The sequence below is a fragment of the Sorex fumeus genome, unplaced genomic scaffold (genome assembly GCF_029834395.1).
Source record: "Sorex fumeus unplaced genomic scaffold, SorFum_2.1 ptg000044l, whole genome shotgun sequence".
In the NCBI taxonomy this organism is placed as follows: Eukaryota; Metazoa; Chordata; class Mammalia; order Eulipotyphla; family Soricidae; genus Sorex; species Sorex fumeus.
In genome coordinates, this window is record NW_026606101.1 from 76,887,142 (window position 1) to 76,904,996 (window position 17,855).

Below are 17,855 nucleotides of genomic sequence, written 5' to 3' on the forward strand. Positions count from 1 at the left end.
AAATGATATTAAAATTGAAGTAAGCAACTGACTGGAAGAAAATGTGTACCCATAAAACATCAGATATTCATAGCACTCACCAAGCTCAACATCAGAACAAATAGCACTGTAGCACTGTAGCACTGTCCTCCCGTTGTTCATCGATTTGCTCGAGGAGCAGCAGTACCGTCTCCCAACAAATTGTGAAACTTGTTGTTACTCTTTTTGGCAGCAAATACATCACAGGTAGCTTGCCAAGCTTTGCCATGTGGGCGAGAAACTCTCGGTAACATGCCGGGCTCTCTGAGAGGGGCGGAGGAATTGAACCCGGGTCGGCCATGTGCGAGGCAAACACCCTACCCTCTATGCATCACTCCAACCCATCAGAACAAATAACAGACGATAAAACTGTGTGGAAATAAGTAGATTATTTACTAAAGCAACATTTCTGTGGGCTGTAGACATATGAAAAGATATTTATCAACACTATAAAGGAAATGTTAATACAAAGGACAATGAAACCATCTCTTCCCAGTGAGAATAGCTTATATCAAAAATACTGAAAACAAACAGTTTTGGGAGGTTGCCAAACAAAACACCATTTCTATGTTTGTGTGAACATAGGAAAACACTATAAGATTTATCTAACAAGTAAAAATAGAATCTCCAAGTTACAACTGATTCTATTTTTGGTAGCTTCACCATAGCTTGAAAACAGTCATTTGAGAAAATACATGTAGACATATGTTTATTGTAGCTTTTAGAATAGTTGCCAAGGCATGGAAAAAATCCTAATGCTTAATGACAACTTTATGGATAAGGAGTTGTGGTGTATATGCACAATGGGATACTGTGCAGTTATAAGCAAAGACAAAATAGCAGCGTTTTCTGCATCATGGATGGAACTAGAGGATATCAAATTAAGTGAAGTTAGTCAGAGGGAGAAGAATAAAGTCAGACAATCTTATGCACCTGTGGTACACAGAGAACAAAGCGTCACGATTGACAGGATACAATGATAACGCCCCCTGCATCCGAACCACACTCTGGGGTTCCCAAGAGGAGTCAGGCGGGGGCTCAGATCCCTGGGAAGGAGAGGCTGAGCACAGGGGCCGCAGCAGAGTGTGAGAGTCTTGGGGATTTGTTGCTGGGAGAAGCGCAGGGAGTTTGTGACCCACTAGCATCAACACTCAGGCTATTGTCTTCGTGTTCCCTCAGTGACAGTAAGAAGGGAAGGAGAGAAATCTCTCCATTCTGTGAAAAATAATGATCTTGATTAAAGAAAAATCAACCACACCTGACCTAGCAGGACATCACATTCTCTAATGGACTCTGAGAAAGGACAAGAAATAAGCAAATTTGTAATAGGAGAGAAATCAATTATTAAAATGCATTAATATTTATAATGGTGAGATATTTAATTTTATTCATATATTTCAATTAAGGAGTAAAGAGCCCCCCCACCCCCAGCCTCTCTCCCCTCACTCCCCTTGCCTCTGGAGCACAGCCCTGGAATCCTTGGATCACAGCACCCCCTGGTGGTCACAAACACCCCTGAAACTCTCCTGTCTTCCTCAGCATGTTTGTGTCTGGGCTCACAGGGACTTGCCCTCACTGTGTGTATTTTGCACAATAATACACAGCTGTGTCCTCAGATACTGAGTTACTCAGTTTTAGATAAACTTGGTTCTTGTAGGTGTCCCTGGAGATGCTGACTTGAGACTGAAGACTCGGTTTATAGTATGTACTTCCATCACTCCATATATCACCAATCCAATTCAGTCCCTTTCCAGGGGTCTGGCCAGCCTATTGTACATCATAGCTGGCTAGAGAGAATCCGGAGACTGAGCAGGTGAGGTACAGCGTTTGCCAGGGCATCAACAGGCTTAGTCCTGACTCCTACAGCTCTACCTGGGACAGGACAACTGGGGACAGAGACCCACAGTGAGTCAGGGGTCAGAAGCCCCATGCCCTGCCCACCTTGGAGTCTCTTTCCAGGAAACACTCATATCCGGGAGCTACCACCAAAAATAGGAGGAACCAGTGCTGATGCACGTTCCTACCCAAGAGGTCCATGATCTCAGACACCGTATAGGGGGAGAGGGAGTCCATGTTGGGGTGATTGTGAACGAGGTTTTAATCCTTGGTCCTGAGTGCAGATTTGCATAGGGGATCCTCTGTAGAGAAAGGAGGAGACCCGGGGGAGGATGTTTTGTGGGGTCCCTTGGAGGAGGTGCTGAGTGTGGCTCAGAGCACTCAGGTTTGTCCCTGGGGCCCTGTCAGAGCCGGGACTCTTCCTCCAGCACGGGTAACGTGCTGAGGTGCTCTCAGGAAACAAGAGTTGCTCAGGGCGATACGGCAGGTGGGGAGGAGAGTCCCCCTTGTCTTGAGTCCCTGATTACCAAACCCAACCCCCCAGGGCCTCTACCCTTTTGACAGGCCCCTGCTCCTCCATGTCCCTGTGGTGGCTCCTATTCTACCATTGCATATGGAAAACCTGGGGCCTTACAGGCAGTGGAATTGTCCCTGTGAATTATGACTTGGCCTGTTCTAATCCATGTCAATCAAATTTCACATTTTTTTAAAACTCAGCGCTCAGGTACTCCATGGAATTATGAGCTGAGTTTTTTCGCACATTTATTTATTCATGTACCTTGGATAAAAATCCATTTTCCTTGAGAAGCTACACTCAAAAATATTCAAGGTAGTTATGAGGGTGAATTTGTTCTTTCTCACTGGTGCTGAGCCTATTTAAGGACAAGAAAGATGCCTCGCCTAGTCACCTTCCTGGTGTGGTTAGCGTGGCTAGGAGCACCTCATCCCCTCTGTCGTGTATGTAACTCAGCACCAGAAGATAACCATGAACCTCAGGACCCTGTTATTGGGGTCATCACTACATAATCTCAGTCCCATCAGGTGCCTGGAAAGAGTCCTGGTGAGCCCTCAACCCCAAACTATTATACCTAGAACCTGGACTTAGTGCTCAGACTAACACATTTTACAAGGGCACAAGCATGCTGGCCCTGAGGAGCAGATTGCTCTCTACACACCTCCCAAATGCATGGAACCTGGACACAGGCTGTGTCACATACTTATAACCCGTAATTCCATGGAGCACCCAAGAAACTAAGCACCAACATCCAATTATGATGAAGAAGAAATTGAGAAGTTCTACAAGGAGCTGAAGAAGTTCTATAAAGAAGACCACACCTTCTACAAGATCATTGTCAGTGATTTTAATGCCAAGAGAGGACCAAGAAGATCAGCAGAAGAACTCCACATTGGGACCCATGACCTAGAATGGAATGAACAGGGTGAGAGACTGTCTGAGTTCATCATGTAGACCAAGACCATCCATAGTAACACACAGTTCCAGAAGGCAGAATCTAAACTTTGAACATGAGAGTCTCCCGGTGGACGGTTCCACAATGAAATCGATCACATCATATTCAATCGACAGTTTTGACTGACCAATGTCGCTCTTGTCCCAAAATTCCAAATGGGATCGGAACTGTTGGGTAATATTGCTCTGTCCTTCAAGAAGCTTAGGTTTTATCTGGTTACACCCATTAATCTGGTTACACCCATCAATCTGGTTACACCCACCACAGTGCTCCAGAGGCACTTCCACTTTCATTGTGTTTACATGTAAACATGTAAACAGTCTTCCCTATGCTCTCCTTACCACCCAGTTAAACAGCTTTCCCCTTAATCAGACTGTTAATTTGTAAGATCAGTTTCCCAGAAATCTATGATTTTATATGTATGAGTGAAATATTGCCTTTCTCCTCTCCTTATGCCTTATGAACAGTTTACCTTAAAGTAATATCCTTTTTGTATCGATACAGGAAGACCGTTAACATTATGCTTTGTAACTTAGGATTTGATTGGCCTTCACTCCCGGGCATCTGCTTTCTCGACGTAAGCCTCAGTTGCCCTTAGTTCCTAGCACCCCAAAAGCAGGGTCCCTACGAGGGACTGAATGGACCCAGGGCAAGAGGTGAGCTACCCTGGCAGCGAAATGGGCCAGACCAAATTGCCACGATTCTTAACTATAAGTTAAGAGTTTGATCATAGACAAATGCTGTCATGATCCAAAGGTAACGACAAGAATAGGATCCTGCTAGGGGTGGGAAAGACTATCTGGCCTGAGCACCGTAGTCTGAGATCGAGATGACCCTAGGAGAGCAATTCTATAAGTTTAAGATATTTCTTACTGTATCCATACAAAATGATTTATATTATATTCTTATATGCTTGTCGGACAAGGAGAGGAGAGGCATGCCCATGGGATTATGCGATAGGGTGGGTCCTCCTGCTGAGGAAGGATCTGTCCTAGGAGCGGTCTTCCCTGAGGCTAAGATTTCTACCCCTGTTGATCTCTACCCCTATTGATTGTGACTGCACCTATGTAATTGTTTTCCCCAATTCCTCTTGGAGAGAGATAAGGAGACAGTAGATTGGGCAAGGGGGCAGAGACAGAAGGAGAGGCAAGGAGAGACAGATTGAGACAGGAGCAGAGACAGATGAGAGAATCAGAATAAACTACGACTAATACCTACCAGCCTGGCCCTCGTTCCTTCCTCAGCCTGACCATCGCCATCGACCTCTCCGGGGTGGGAGAAGGGTGAGACTACCGAACGCACGTGGTGGGAGAGATAGAGCCACCGCCGCTGTGGGTGCCGTGCCCCCTATTTTGTGTGAGTTTACACACGGAACCACCATCTCATGTGTAAAATTCTACTTCACAGATCAGGGAGAAAGGGCTGCAAAGTTTAAAAAGAGAACTCCCAGAACGACCAGCAATTGGGAGCTCCTTGGCAGTATTGCTGCAACATGGGAAGATGTTGTCATTGACAACATTGAGGAGGAATACGATTGACTGGTTCAGCACCTCCATGATTGTGTGAGGTACACCGAGAGAGATTGCCACACACAAAAAATAACGCCTGTCTTCAAAAACTCTTGAGCTTATTTGCCAAGGTGGTTTGGCTCATACCTCAGGCAACCGCAAGCAAATGTCTGAGCTTGCAAAGCCGTGCAGAGAAGCGATCAAGGAAGACCTCAAAGAGAGAAGATCAACAGTGCTGGTAGATGCGGCAGAAGCCCGGAAAAGTATTCGTAATGCCTGCCTGTTCTTCGCCAACTACAAGACCAAGATGACTGCCCTCCGATGTCCTGCTGGATCTATCACATATTCCAGGAGGGCAATAGAGAAGATTATCCATGACTTCTACTCAAATCGCTTCGATAGCCATATCCATCTGCCGACATACCAAATTCCACAGGATGGATATGTCTTTCCCAATGTTCTCCCTACCAAAATCTGACATGCCAGAGCCTGACAAGCTAGCCGTGGCGTACTCGATATGTCAAAAACAGTAACAATAACTGGTCCTCATTCCCGTGATCCCGAAGGAGCCCCCAATATGTCATCAGGCCACACTAGCACATGACAGGGATGAATGGAGATGTTACTGGGCCCGCTCAAGCGAATCGGTGAACAACAGGGTGATAGTGATAGTGATTTTCGCAGCAACTTGAGCAGGATCAATGGAATTGGAGCATCTTTGCACATGTTCATTTTTCTGCACCACTATCCTGATCCCTGAGCACTATAGGAGAGACAGACAGAGTACACCCAGGGGTGGCTCCACAACCAAAAAACACAGAAAATCGATCTTTGAATAATACAGTTTTTCCTAATGATTATGTAATCATTAGTTTAATTCAAAATTAGTCCGTTGCAATCATCACTGAGAGTGTAATTTTTAATAGGAAATTTACCTTCAACATTAGTCTTTATTATTGACATTGATCCTTTAATATTCTTTGAATTCCCTAAGTGAAGAACTAATGGTGCACTTGTGATTTTAAAGAGGTGACTTTGGAAGATTCCCCAGAACAGGAGAGCTGCCCAGTGATGTCACTATGTGAGGGGAGGGAGGAATGTAGATTCTAATCTCCAGGTTACTCTGTCTTGGGAGGGCAGACAGAAAACTAAGGTTGATCTACAATGAGGAATTCGTTAAGAGTAACATCTGCAATGGTCTCAATATGAAGCCTCAGTGTAAGGAAGACCCTTAGCCTCTGGGGTGTGGTGTTTCTGGGGGTGCCGGAGAGTGAGGGCTCAGGGAGAGCATCGATATTCTGGGTTCTCTGTCTCACTGTGAAGGGTTCAGCGCTGCAGATATCACTGGACAGGTTTTCTGGTCTACAATGGCTGAGGGGTGAAGAGGGAATGGGGAACCTTGAATGCCCTTTTAGTGAGTGGACAAGGGACTAGAGGTCAGCCCATCCCTGAGAGCAGGACTCCCAGGGGTGGGGTGACCAGGTAGAGGCTACCTGGGTGCACGTCAGAGGGTAGAGGTAAGTGGGCACAGAGTGTGTGCCTGAGAGCAAAAGGAAGGATCCAGCACACAGTTGAGTGGACACCAGGATTTCTCTTTCTGATGAAGTGACTCCTGAGCATTGCCAAGTGTGAGTCAAAAATTAAAAAAAAAATGACCTGGGGGTGGAGCAAGGAAAGTGGATAGAGCCTTGCAGCAAACACCCTCCCCGCTGTGCTATCACTCCAGCCCCAGTCATTCATTCTCGAGTCCCTCTTTGTGCCCCAGACAGGTCGCGGTGGTCCTTCCCCTCTTGCCTTTGCTCTGTCTCAGCGAAGAAAGTGCCGGGAGGGCAAGTTTTGTTTCTCTGTGGGGTTAATGAAGATTGAGCATTTCAGTAAAGCCAGATGCAGTGCGGAGAGGAGGCGGGAGGACCTCACTCTCTGGGCGGCTCCTCTGTGGGGGATGGTGCCTCACTCCTCTACCCAGACCTGGGCCTCAATGGCCCTCTAATTCCTATCATCTCTGCAGTCTGCCTCAGCCCCCACATTTTCAGAGGGGCCATGGGTCACGGCACCCAGGCCTGCTCACCTGAAGGTCCATCTGCCCCTTGGGTGCTGGGGCGTCTGCTGATAAAGCCTCTTTCCCTTTCTCAGTCCGTGTTTGGGTGCGCTTCTTTTCTGTTTCTCCGGGAGCCAGTTCAGGCTTGCTCGGGAGATACTCCAGGCCGTGTGTCAGGGTCGGACCCGGGCCTCCTTGCCTACCAGCCTGTGTTCCTGCTGTGGAGCTCTGTGGCCTCTTTGGTTTGCGGAAGCTGTTCTCGAGCAATCGCTGACCAAGCCTTGCTAGGAGGAGCAGTTGGCACCGGAAAACGGATGGAGGCAAGGGCGGGTGCTTGCACGATGCGTCTGGCATTTCCCTCGGAGTCCTGAGGGATGACTGTCTTGCTCCTCACTCCCAGAGACCCTGGCAGCGTCCCAGACCCCCTACGCAGGACTCCGGGGTCTGTGGGTGTGTGTTCCGGCTCTCCTGGGCCCTGGGCCAGGCCCCTTTCTCTGGAATCTGGGCTCCTGATGCAGTGGGAAAAAAAGAAAAATCTTGGGACGTTGTTCTTGTTCTGTTCAGTTTCTTGATTTGTGTTTGGGAGCCACACTCTGGGTCCTCAGGGGCTACTTCCAGCTTGGTTATGTGGAGTCGCTCTCTGCAGTGATGGGGAGGTCATGGCATGTGCTGGAAACCGGCGCTGGGCTTCCTGTGTGCGAAGCCTGTGCGATGGTCCTTTGAGCTGTCTCCCTGGCAGTGCGACCCTTGTTCTTCTGGCTACAACCAGCTGTGTGCAGGACTGATTCCTGGCTCTACCCTCTTTGTTGTTGTTTTTTGGGGGAGGGGGACACAACTGGGAGTAGCACTGTCCTCCTGTTGTTTATCGATTTGCTCAAGCGGGCCCAATAATGTCTCCATTTTGAGACTTGTTGTTACTGTATTTGGCATATTGAATATGCCACGGGTAGCTTGCCAGGCTTTGCTGTGCAGGCGAGATACTCTCAGTAGCTTTCCGGGCTCTCTGAGAGGGGCGGAGGAATCGAACCCAGCTCAAGCGGGCTGGCCGCATGCAAGGCAAATGCCCTACCGCTCTGCTATCGCTCCAGCCTGGGAGTGCTCAGGAGTTATTCCTGGCTCTGCACCAAGAAATTAATCCTGGTGATGTTCAGGGGAAGCCAGGGATTAAACCCCAGGTCAGCCGCATGCAAGGCAAATGTCCTACCCAGTATAATATCTCGATGGCACCTTGGGTCACTCTTGGAGATGCTGAGGGACTGGAGGTGGTGACGGGGATCCAACCTGGGCCAACTGCATGCAAGGCAAGTGCCTTCCCCACTGTACACTCTTCCTGATCCTAGACCCATTTTATTATTATTATTAATCATTAATTATTATTATTGCTACTACTATTATTATTATTACTACTACTTGATTCCTCTGCCCCTCTCGGAGAGCCTGCCAAGCTACCGAGAATATCTCACCTGCACAGCAAAGCCTGGCAAACTCCCCGGGACGTATTCGGTATGCTAAACAACAGTAACAATAAGTCTCACAATGGAGACTTTACTGGTGCCCACTTGAGAAAATCGATGAACAACAGGAGGACAGCGCTACAGTGTTACAGATGAAGTGACTCCTACCAGGAGACCATGATAATCTCTACAGGGTAATTTTAATTTCTACAAGAGAATAATGTGCCCCTTAAGCCCCAGGGAAGTCATGGTACCATTAGTAAAAACTACAATCATGAGGCAAAGAGTGAGACAAACTCCTTCATACCCACAGTGGGGATGGAGGACTCAGAGCCACAACACACAGGACAAGGAACCCATGGGCCATCTGAGAGCTGAGAGACAGGCCAGTCTTGATCTCCACAGAAAGATGATTCATCTGGTCATTAGCAAATTTCCTCAGGAGAGAGTCCTCAGAGCACCCTGGAGGTCTGCACCCCTGAAGCTCACCCTGCTTCCTACTGCAGATGGGTTGTGTCTGGGCCCAGAGGGCCTTCCCCTCACTGTGTCTCTTGCACAGTAGTACAGGGCCATGTCCTCCTCCCTCAGTTGGTTCATTTGCAGAGAGAGCGTGTTCTTACTGTTGTCTCTGGAGATGGTGAATTGGCCCTTGACAGAGTCGGCATAGCTTATATAACCACCACTATCACTAATGTATGAAATCCACTCTAGTCCCTTCCCTGGAGACTGGCGAACCCAGTCCATATAATAGCTTCCAAAATTGAATCCAGAGGCTGTACAGGAGAGTGTCAGAGACCCCCTGGGCTTCACCAAGTCTCCCCCAGACTCCACCAGCTGCACCTCACACTGGACCCTTGCAAACACAAAGACATCCTGGTCAGGAAACTCTCCTCACACAGAAGATCTTGCTCTACAATCTTTCCCGTGCTCCGTGTCTCTGTCGCCCTTGAGTTACCTCCTAACACAGCCACCAGGAGAAGCCAGCTGAGCCCACAAGCCATGTTGGCTCTGTGTGAGTCAGGATGGAGCCCCTGGGAACACCTGAACTGACTCCTCTCCTGGAGCTGAGGCTGGGCTGGGCCGTTTTCATCATAGTAGGGAGAGGCTCATTTGAATATCCTCCTCCAATATATAAAACAGTGTATTGGAACCTAAAGAGTAAGTGTAGGTTCTGGGGGTGACTTGTGACCCAGAAAACATTCTGACATAGAATTATTATATGAGAACAAATTTAATTTGTGATATTTTGTCCTTGGGCTGGAGTGATAGCACAGCAGGTAGGGCGTTTGCCTTGCAAGCAGCCAACATGGCCAACCCGAATTTGATTCCTCCACTCCTCTCAGAGAGCCCGGCAAGCTACCGAGAGCATCTCCCCCTCATGGCAAAGCCTGGCAAGCTACCCGTGACGTATTCGATATGCCAAACACAGTAACAAGTTTCACAATGTTACTGGGCTTGCTCAAGCAAACCGATGAACAACGGGAATACAGTGACAGTGACAGTGATATTTTATCCTTATTTTTGATGTCTGTCATGTAATATCTACAGTCATACTTCTGTTTCGTGAACCATTTGTCACGTAAAAGCTTAAATAGTTTATACAATATTCTCATAACACATTGTAACAGTTGAACCCATTATTGAGACAAAAGTAATCCGCTGAATGACACTGAGTTTTGAATGAGTTGGGAACAAAGAAATAAAACGGAATCAGGAGTAAGGCAGAATGGCCGACAGCACCTGATATCTGGGAAATCTGAGGCAGGATCCTGTGTCTGCTCTGGTCTCTGCCGTTTCTCTCAGAGGGAAACACAAACAACGAGTATCACCTCACATCTGTGTGAATGACATGTATCTCCCAAAACTGAAATCAACACATGTTAGTGTGAGTATGTCATATAGTTATACTCAGTGGATTTCTATGCAACCAAATGGAAAATAAAGTCATGCTGTTCGTTACACTTTGGATGGGGATGAAGGGCATGATGATGAGCTAAATAAGTCTGTGGACAAAAGGACAAATAGAGGATTATTTCAAATGTTTATGTAAAGAAACAAATAAGCAGGGCAGAAGAGGGTTGGGCATTTGCCTTGCTCTTGGCTGATACGTGTTGGATTCCCAGCACCACAAATGGTTCCCGGAGTCTATTCGGAGTGATCTCTCAGCCTAGAGAGCAAGAGGAAGCCTTGAGCACTGTTGTGTATGGACCTGAAACCAAAACACAAATATGTAAATAAATAATGAAAGAAACAAATCAAGTGAATGAACACTATCAATTGTTAATGCAGCTTCATAAGGAGATACAGTACTGAGAGTGCAGGTTTGGGGTGAGAGGAGAAAAGATGTTAAAGTGACCCAGGAATGATGACAGATGGTCTGGAGCACAGGGGTGGTGCTAAGGGAGGTGATAGTGTGCACTGAAACTGCAGCTGCTAATCAGGGTCGAATAAGGGGATAGAGGGAGGGAAGAGAGTGCAGGTCGTAGGTTCGGCTTGCGGGTTATAGGAACTTGAAAACCATAGTGTGCAGTAACTGTACACTAATACCATAAATTGACATTTAAAAAAATTCTATCACTTATGTTACAATTCACAAATTTTTTTTTAGAATTGCCATAAAGTCTGCACAGCGATCTTGTTTACAGCACTGGCACTGTCACCCATTGCCACAGAGCAGGAGTGATCGACTGTATCAGCATATTGAGCTTGTTTCTCCACGCATGGATGTGCATGTGGTATTTGCTCACTGCTTTACTGTTATAAGGATACTCAGTCTCACTCTGTAGATTTATAAGAAGACAAGTTGATAGCATTATGAAAAAATAACATAATAATGTTAGGAAACATCTAAGAAACAAGAATATTCTCATAGAACTGAAGTGCCAAACTCAAAATAAAGGTGTGAAAATTCAGATGCTCTTTTAAATTACCACTAGAGACCCAAAGACTATTGTGCATTTGTCCCCTCTCCTTCAGGGTGAATCTCGAAAGGTAAGACAGACTGTGTGGCATGTCCTGGTTGCAAGTTATTCTCAAAAGTCTTGACCAAGGAAACAGCCTGAAAGTTTTTTAATTCATTTTTAAAAAATATGTGGTGGTGAGAGGGGCAGAAGTGGTGGGCCACAACTGATGGTGCTCAGGTTTTTTTCCTGACTCTGCCCAGAGAATCACTCTTTTGGGGCACAGGGTTTGTGTGTTGCAGGAGACAGAAATCATCTCCAGGTTCATAGGTCCAAATGTATTGGTAGGCCCTGCCCACTGTAACATGTCTCTTGCCCCAGTTTGGCCATTATTGAACACAAAATCTGCTCCACTAACCAAGTACCTTACTCCAGACACATTAACCATCACACGAATCACGAATCACGACCATCCTGTTATTCATCGATTGCCTCGAGCAGGCCCCAGTAACGTCTCCTTCATCCTAGCTCTGCGATTTTTAAGAAAGTGCTATATTCAAGGCGCTTTAGGAGAATGAGACCCATCATTGTTGCTGGTATTTGGCATATTGGGTACGCCACAGGGAGTTTACCAGACTCTCCTGTGTGGGCAGGTTACATTCGGTAGCCTGCCAGTTTGTCCAAAGTAGGAATAAGATAATAAGATGTCATAATAAGATGTCGCATGGCCGGCCGCACAGTTCCGGGAGCTGGTTTTTATAGTCTCTGAGTCTTGGCCGTTGATGGGATTACATGGCGAAGGGGGCCAGTTGGTGGGTGTGACCCCCGCCTACTGGAATTCAGAGGATCTGGGTGGAAGATGCTCAGCCCCGATCCTATTAGGCTTGGAGATCTCAGCCCAGGGACCCGCTTGCCTTTGTTCCTCTGATGGTACCTTCAGGTGTGTGGAGAGTGGTCTCAGCATGGTGGTGGCTGGTCCTGGAGGTCTTCGGCTTTAACCATTAACATTAACCATCATTTGCCTTAATATGTGGAAGCGTTAGATAACTTAAAAGCAGGACTGGGATATTCACACAGCTGTGGCCATAGGGTGATCAGACAACCAGCGATTACACTTAAAACATGACACAGTGATGGTAATTTTCTACTTATTCTTGCCTGGAGCACAGCCCTGAGAGTTTTCTAATCTTGCCTGCTTTAGAAACCCTTTAGATAGTCTCAGAACACTCAATGGATCACCCTGACTTCGGGCTTATTATTAAGGGGACAGTATCACACTGGATGCCTGGAGGTGTGGAATTCTCCCTGGCACAGCCCCTTGACCACTAGAAGACATTGGACCTGTAGAGAGTTCCCCAAGCCCCATCATCTCAGACACTTCTAAGAATGATGTAGGTGAATTGGCCATGATTTGCTGGTGCCCAGTGGCTCCAGACTTGGGAGAGAGATATATCTGGTGTCAGCAATACTTCAACCTTGCCTCTGCCACAGAGCATCAAAACCAGTGCTCCAGCAGCCTCTTCCAGTCATAACAATCCCCTGCTTCTCTCTGCCACCTGATACTTAGTGCACACAGTCATCCTCCCTCAGACTCTATGGACCACTGCTCTCCTAATAAACTGCCATATGACGAAGGGTCTATGGCCTATATGAGCGGCTATGTCTCATCCATGCTACACTCATAAACCTTTGAGTACCTACTTCCCAAGACAGACGGACCATCTCCTTGTTCTCAGAGTCCCTGTGGTTACGAGATAACTACATGCAGGGACACGGGAGTCCAGGCATTTGATCAATGGCTTCTGCAAGGGGGACGTTTCCCCAGTCCCACGGAGAAGCTCCTCACTTCATGATGAAACCTCATCAGGGAAGACAGGGCATGGATCCAAGTAACTGGGAATTTTAACTCAAAACCTTTGAGAGGAGAGGATTTTCCTGAGACTCTAGAAAGGGCAGAAACATGTCCCCAGTGTCAGCCAAACTATTTACTTTCTTCCTGTCATTTCGAATGTGAGTTCAGGGTCCACTGCCTAGACGCTGAAGACAGGAGCCTGTGTGCCTTGGTCCTCCCCAAAACAGGAAACTGAAAGTATCCTCCAGGGACTGAGTGAGGGGAACTGAAGTTCCTGTTTGTCTCAGGGCACAGAAACATGGTTAGATATTGGTCAGGCTAAGAGACTCCCCCACACTTCTGCTCACAAGGGAGCAATTCCTGTCCCAGTGCCCTGTCTGTGTGCATCTGGGACAACCATTCTGAGATCCTGGAACTTGATGCAGGGCCTGAGATATTGAAACAGGTTTAAGTCTTGGAGTTCACGGAATTGGATGTTGTGAGGATTTAGAGATTGAAATCAGGGTTAAAGCCCCTTCCCCCAAAACTCAACTGTGTGGATCAGTTCTCCTATTGCACTGCTCTTAGTCTTTGTTGTTACTTTGTTGTGTATACTTTAAGCCCCATATTATGAGACATATCATCTGTATCTCTCCCTTTTTTGCAGACTGGTTCACTCAGCATGATATCCTCTAGTTTTTACTATGTTTCAGAAAGTTGAGTGATTTTCAACTTAGTAGGTATGGTAAGGCTCACAGAGAGTATACAGGATTAGGACTCTTTCCAGGTCTTCCTCATGTATGTAAAATTCATGAGTAAAATGTCTTCAGAGCAATGCCCCAGACTTTCTGGATTCAGTTGGAAGTGTGTAGTGCTAGGAGAGTTGTAAAAAATCTCCGAGGGCGGCCAGGGGGTTGCCCCGACGGCTCTTCCCCTGGCTGCCCAGGATTCTGGGGGGCCCAGGCCACTCTCCCAGCCAGGGCGGCCCGGGCCATGGAGCAGATGGTGGATGAAGCAAGAGCCAAGCCGGTTGATTGATCAGATGCTTTTTATTCCATTCTCATCCCCGTTCACTCCTGTCTCTCTGTCTCCTTCTCTCCCAGGCCCCAATCTGAAATCCCTGGTTCTTCTCGCTCTGGCTCTGGCTCTGATCCCCAGCCCACTCTTACAGTCTAGTTAAATCCCAAAACCATGTGGGGCTGGACTTACACATAGGTGTAATCACACTCGATTGGGTTAAAGTTCTCTCCCTAAGGGGATGCTGCTCCTAGGACAGATTCTCTTTCAGCAGGAATCCCATGGGTATGGTTCTCCTCTCCTTGTCCAACAAACATGTTAGCAATCATAATATTAATAATTTGTACGGACTCAGTAAGATATACATTAAGCTTATAGAATTGCTCTCCTGGGGTCATCCTGATCTAAGACTACAGTGCTCAGGCCAGATTAGTCTTTCCTATTTCTAGCAGTGTCCTAGTTTCGTCATTACTTTTGGATCATTACATCATTTTTCCATAATCAAACTCTTAACTTATAGTTAAGAATTGTGTTACTTTCCCCCCTTTCCCAAGGGTGGCAGAGATTAGAACCAGGAATTTTGCTCCATGGCTTGGAGGCCAGCCACACATGCTAGGGGAAAAGGGAGATCAGATAGAGAAGGGAGCACCAAATAATGGGTGTTGAGAGGATACTCCCAGGATGGGGGAAGCATGCTGAAAGTAGACTATAGACCAAAACTAATTGCCACTCAATGCCTCTTTTGCAAACCACAACACCCCAAAGGAGAGAGAGAACAAAAGGGAATGCCCTGCCACAGAGGCAGGGTGGCATGGGGGGGATGAGGGGGTGGGAGGGATACTGGGACCCGTGGTGATAGAAAATGGGCACTAGTGGAGGGATGGGTACTTGATCATTGTATAACTGAAACCCAAGCACAGAAATTTGTAAGTCTACAACTGTACCTCATGGTGTCTCACTAATAAAAATTAAAAATATAAAGTTACATAACAATTCAAAAAAATTGTGGTACTTTGTCCAGGCTCATTTCGATGCCAGGATAGCACATAGATTACCGCTTGCCCTGGTTCCATCCAGTCCCTCACTGGGACCCTGGTGCTAGGAAGTGAGGATAACTGAGGCTTAAATTGGGAAAGCAGATACCCGGGAATAAGTAATATTCAAAGCCAATTAAATTCCATGTTACAAAATCATAATATTAATTGTCTTCTTGTGTCTGTGCAAAAGTACATTGCTTTAAAGTAAATTATTCAAAAGACATAAGGAGAGGAGAAAGGCAATATTAACTTACAAGTTCAGTGTCCTAGAAAGATCTGACCTTACAAATTAACAGAAACTGGTTAGTGGAATAAGCTGATTAACTGGTTGAGGAAGAGAGCATAGAGAAGTGGTTGCAGATAAACAAAAGAATGGGAGTTACTCCAGAGCACTGTAATGGTTATGGCCCGATAAACCCAAGTACCTTGTGGCAAGGGAAATCACTTAATGATTTAACTTCCCGTTAGTCGTCGATTTGCTCGAGCGGGCGCCAGTAACATCTCCATTTGTCCCTGTCGTGTGCTAGTGTAGCCCAATGGCATCTGTTCGCTCTGGGAACATGAAGGGCCTCAAACCGATCGTTCATGATCTTGACGAAGAAGTCAGACCATCTGGTAGGTGGGCGGCCACGCGGTCTTTTGACATCCCGTGGAATCCAGTCAGTAACAGCTCTAGTCCAGCGGTTGTCTTTAAATCTCATTACATGACCAGCCCATCTGTATTTCGACACCTTGGCAAATGAGACAGCGTCCCTAATTCATGATCATCGACGGATGTCAGAACTCCGGATTCTTTCTCTCATTTGAGTGAAACGTGATATTCCAAGCATAGCTCTTTCTATTCTTCTTTGGGACACCTGAATAGCGTTCTCATCTTGTTTGCGTAGGGCCCAGGTCTCTGAGGCATATGTTAATGCAGGAAGAACAGTGGAATCAAAGAGATGTGCCCAGAGCCGGAGGTTCTTCGTCCTCTTAGCTATTTCTTCGATGTTCTTGAAGGCGTTCCAAGCCATTCTCTTCCTCCTGCGCAGCTCGGGTGCCAGGTCATTTGTCATGTTGACCTCTCGACCGAGGTACACATAGCTGTTGCATTCGGAGATGGTTGTTCCATTGAGAGCGATTGGGGCGTCAGGAACGAGGCTGTTTCTCATAAACATTGTCTTCGTAAGATTCAGCTGTAGTCCTACCTTTCCACACTCACGGTCAAAGTCAGCCAGCATTTGTGCCGCTTGGCTGATGTTTGGTGTTATTAAAACAATGTCATCAGCAAAGCGGAGGTGGAGTAGTTGCCGACCATCTATCTTCACTCCCATTCCTTCCCATTCCAGTCGTCGCATGATGTTCTCGAGGGTGGCACTGAAGAGTTTCGGTGAAATGGTATCACCCTGCCACACCCCTCTCTTGACATCAACAATCACTTCTTTATAGAATGGTGAGATCCTGGTAGGGAATCCGCAATACAGCTCACGAAGGATCCTGATGTATTGGGCTTGAATGCCCTGATTGGCTAGGGCTTTAATGACCGCTTCTGTCTCAACAGAATCAAAGGCCTTCTTTAAATCAATGAACGTTAAACAGAGCGGCATCTTGAACTCCTGAGAAACCGGAATGAGCTTGGTTATCGTGTGGATATGGTCGAAGGTGCTGAATCCTTTGCGGAACCCGGCTTGCTCGAATGATTTTCATTCATCTAGTGTTCTGCCAATCCTATTTAGAATGACTCGAGTGAACAACTTGTAGATGACAGACAATAGGCAGATCGGGCAATATTTGCCAATGTCATGGATGTCTCCCTTCTTGAACAGTAGTACGGTCCTGCTGGTTTTCCATTGGGACATATCCTTGCATTCAGACAGTTAGTGAGTGAAGAGCCGAGTCAGTGTATTGATGAGTACTTACAGCAGGTTCTTCAGGTGTTCAGGTCTGACCTTGTCTGGGCCGGGTGCTGTTTGTTTCTTTACCGACGAAATGGCGGGTCGGATTTCGGAAGGGAGAACGTTGGGAATGACATATCCATCCTGTGGAACTTGGTATGTCGGCAAGTGGACATGGCTATCGAAGAGATTTGAGTAGAAGTCATGGATAATCTTCTCCATTGCCGTTCTGGAGGATGTGATGGATCCATCAGGATGTCGGAGGGGAGTCATCTTGGCCTTGTAGTTGGCGAAGGACAGGCGGGCACTACGAATACTTTTCCGGGCTTCTGCCGCATCTACCAGTACTGCTGTTCTTCTCTCTTTGAGGTCTTCCTTGATCGCATCTCTGCACTGCTTTGCAAGCTCAGACATTAGCTTGCGGTTGCCTGAGACATGCACCAAACCACGCTGGTGAATTAGCTCAAGAGTTTTTGAAGATAGGCGATTTTTTGTGGCTATCTCTCTCTTGGAGTTCCTCGCACATTCATGGAGGTGCTGAACCAGTCGATCATATTCCTCGTCAATGCTGTCAACAATGGCATCTTCCCATGTTGCCGCAATAGTACCAAAGAGTTCCCAGTTCGTGGTCATTCTGGGAGTTCTCTTTTTGAACTTTGCAGCCCTTTCTCCCCGCTCTGTGAAGTAGAATTTTGCACGAAGGAGATGGTGGTCCAATCCCATTCGAAATTTTGGGACAACAGCGGTATCAGTCAGGCCAAATGGGTAGATTGAATATGATGTGGTCTATTTTGCTGTGGAATCGTCCACCGGGAGACTCCCATCTCCATCGTTTAGATTCTGTCTTCTGGAACTATGAGTTACCATGAATGG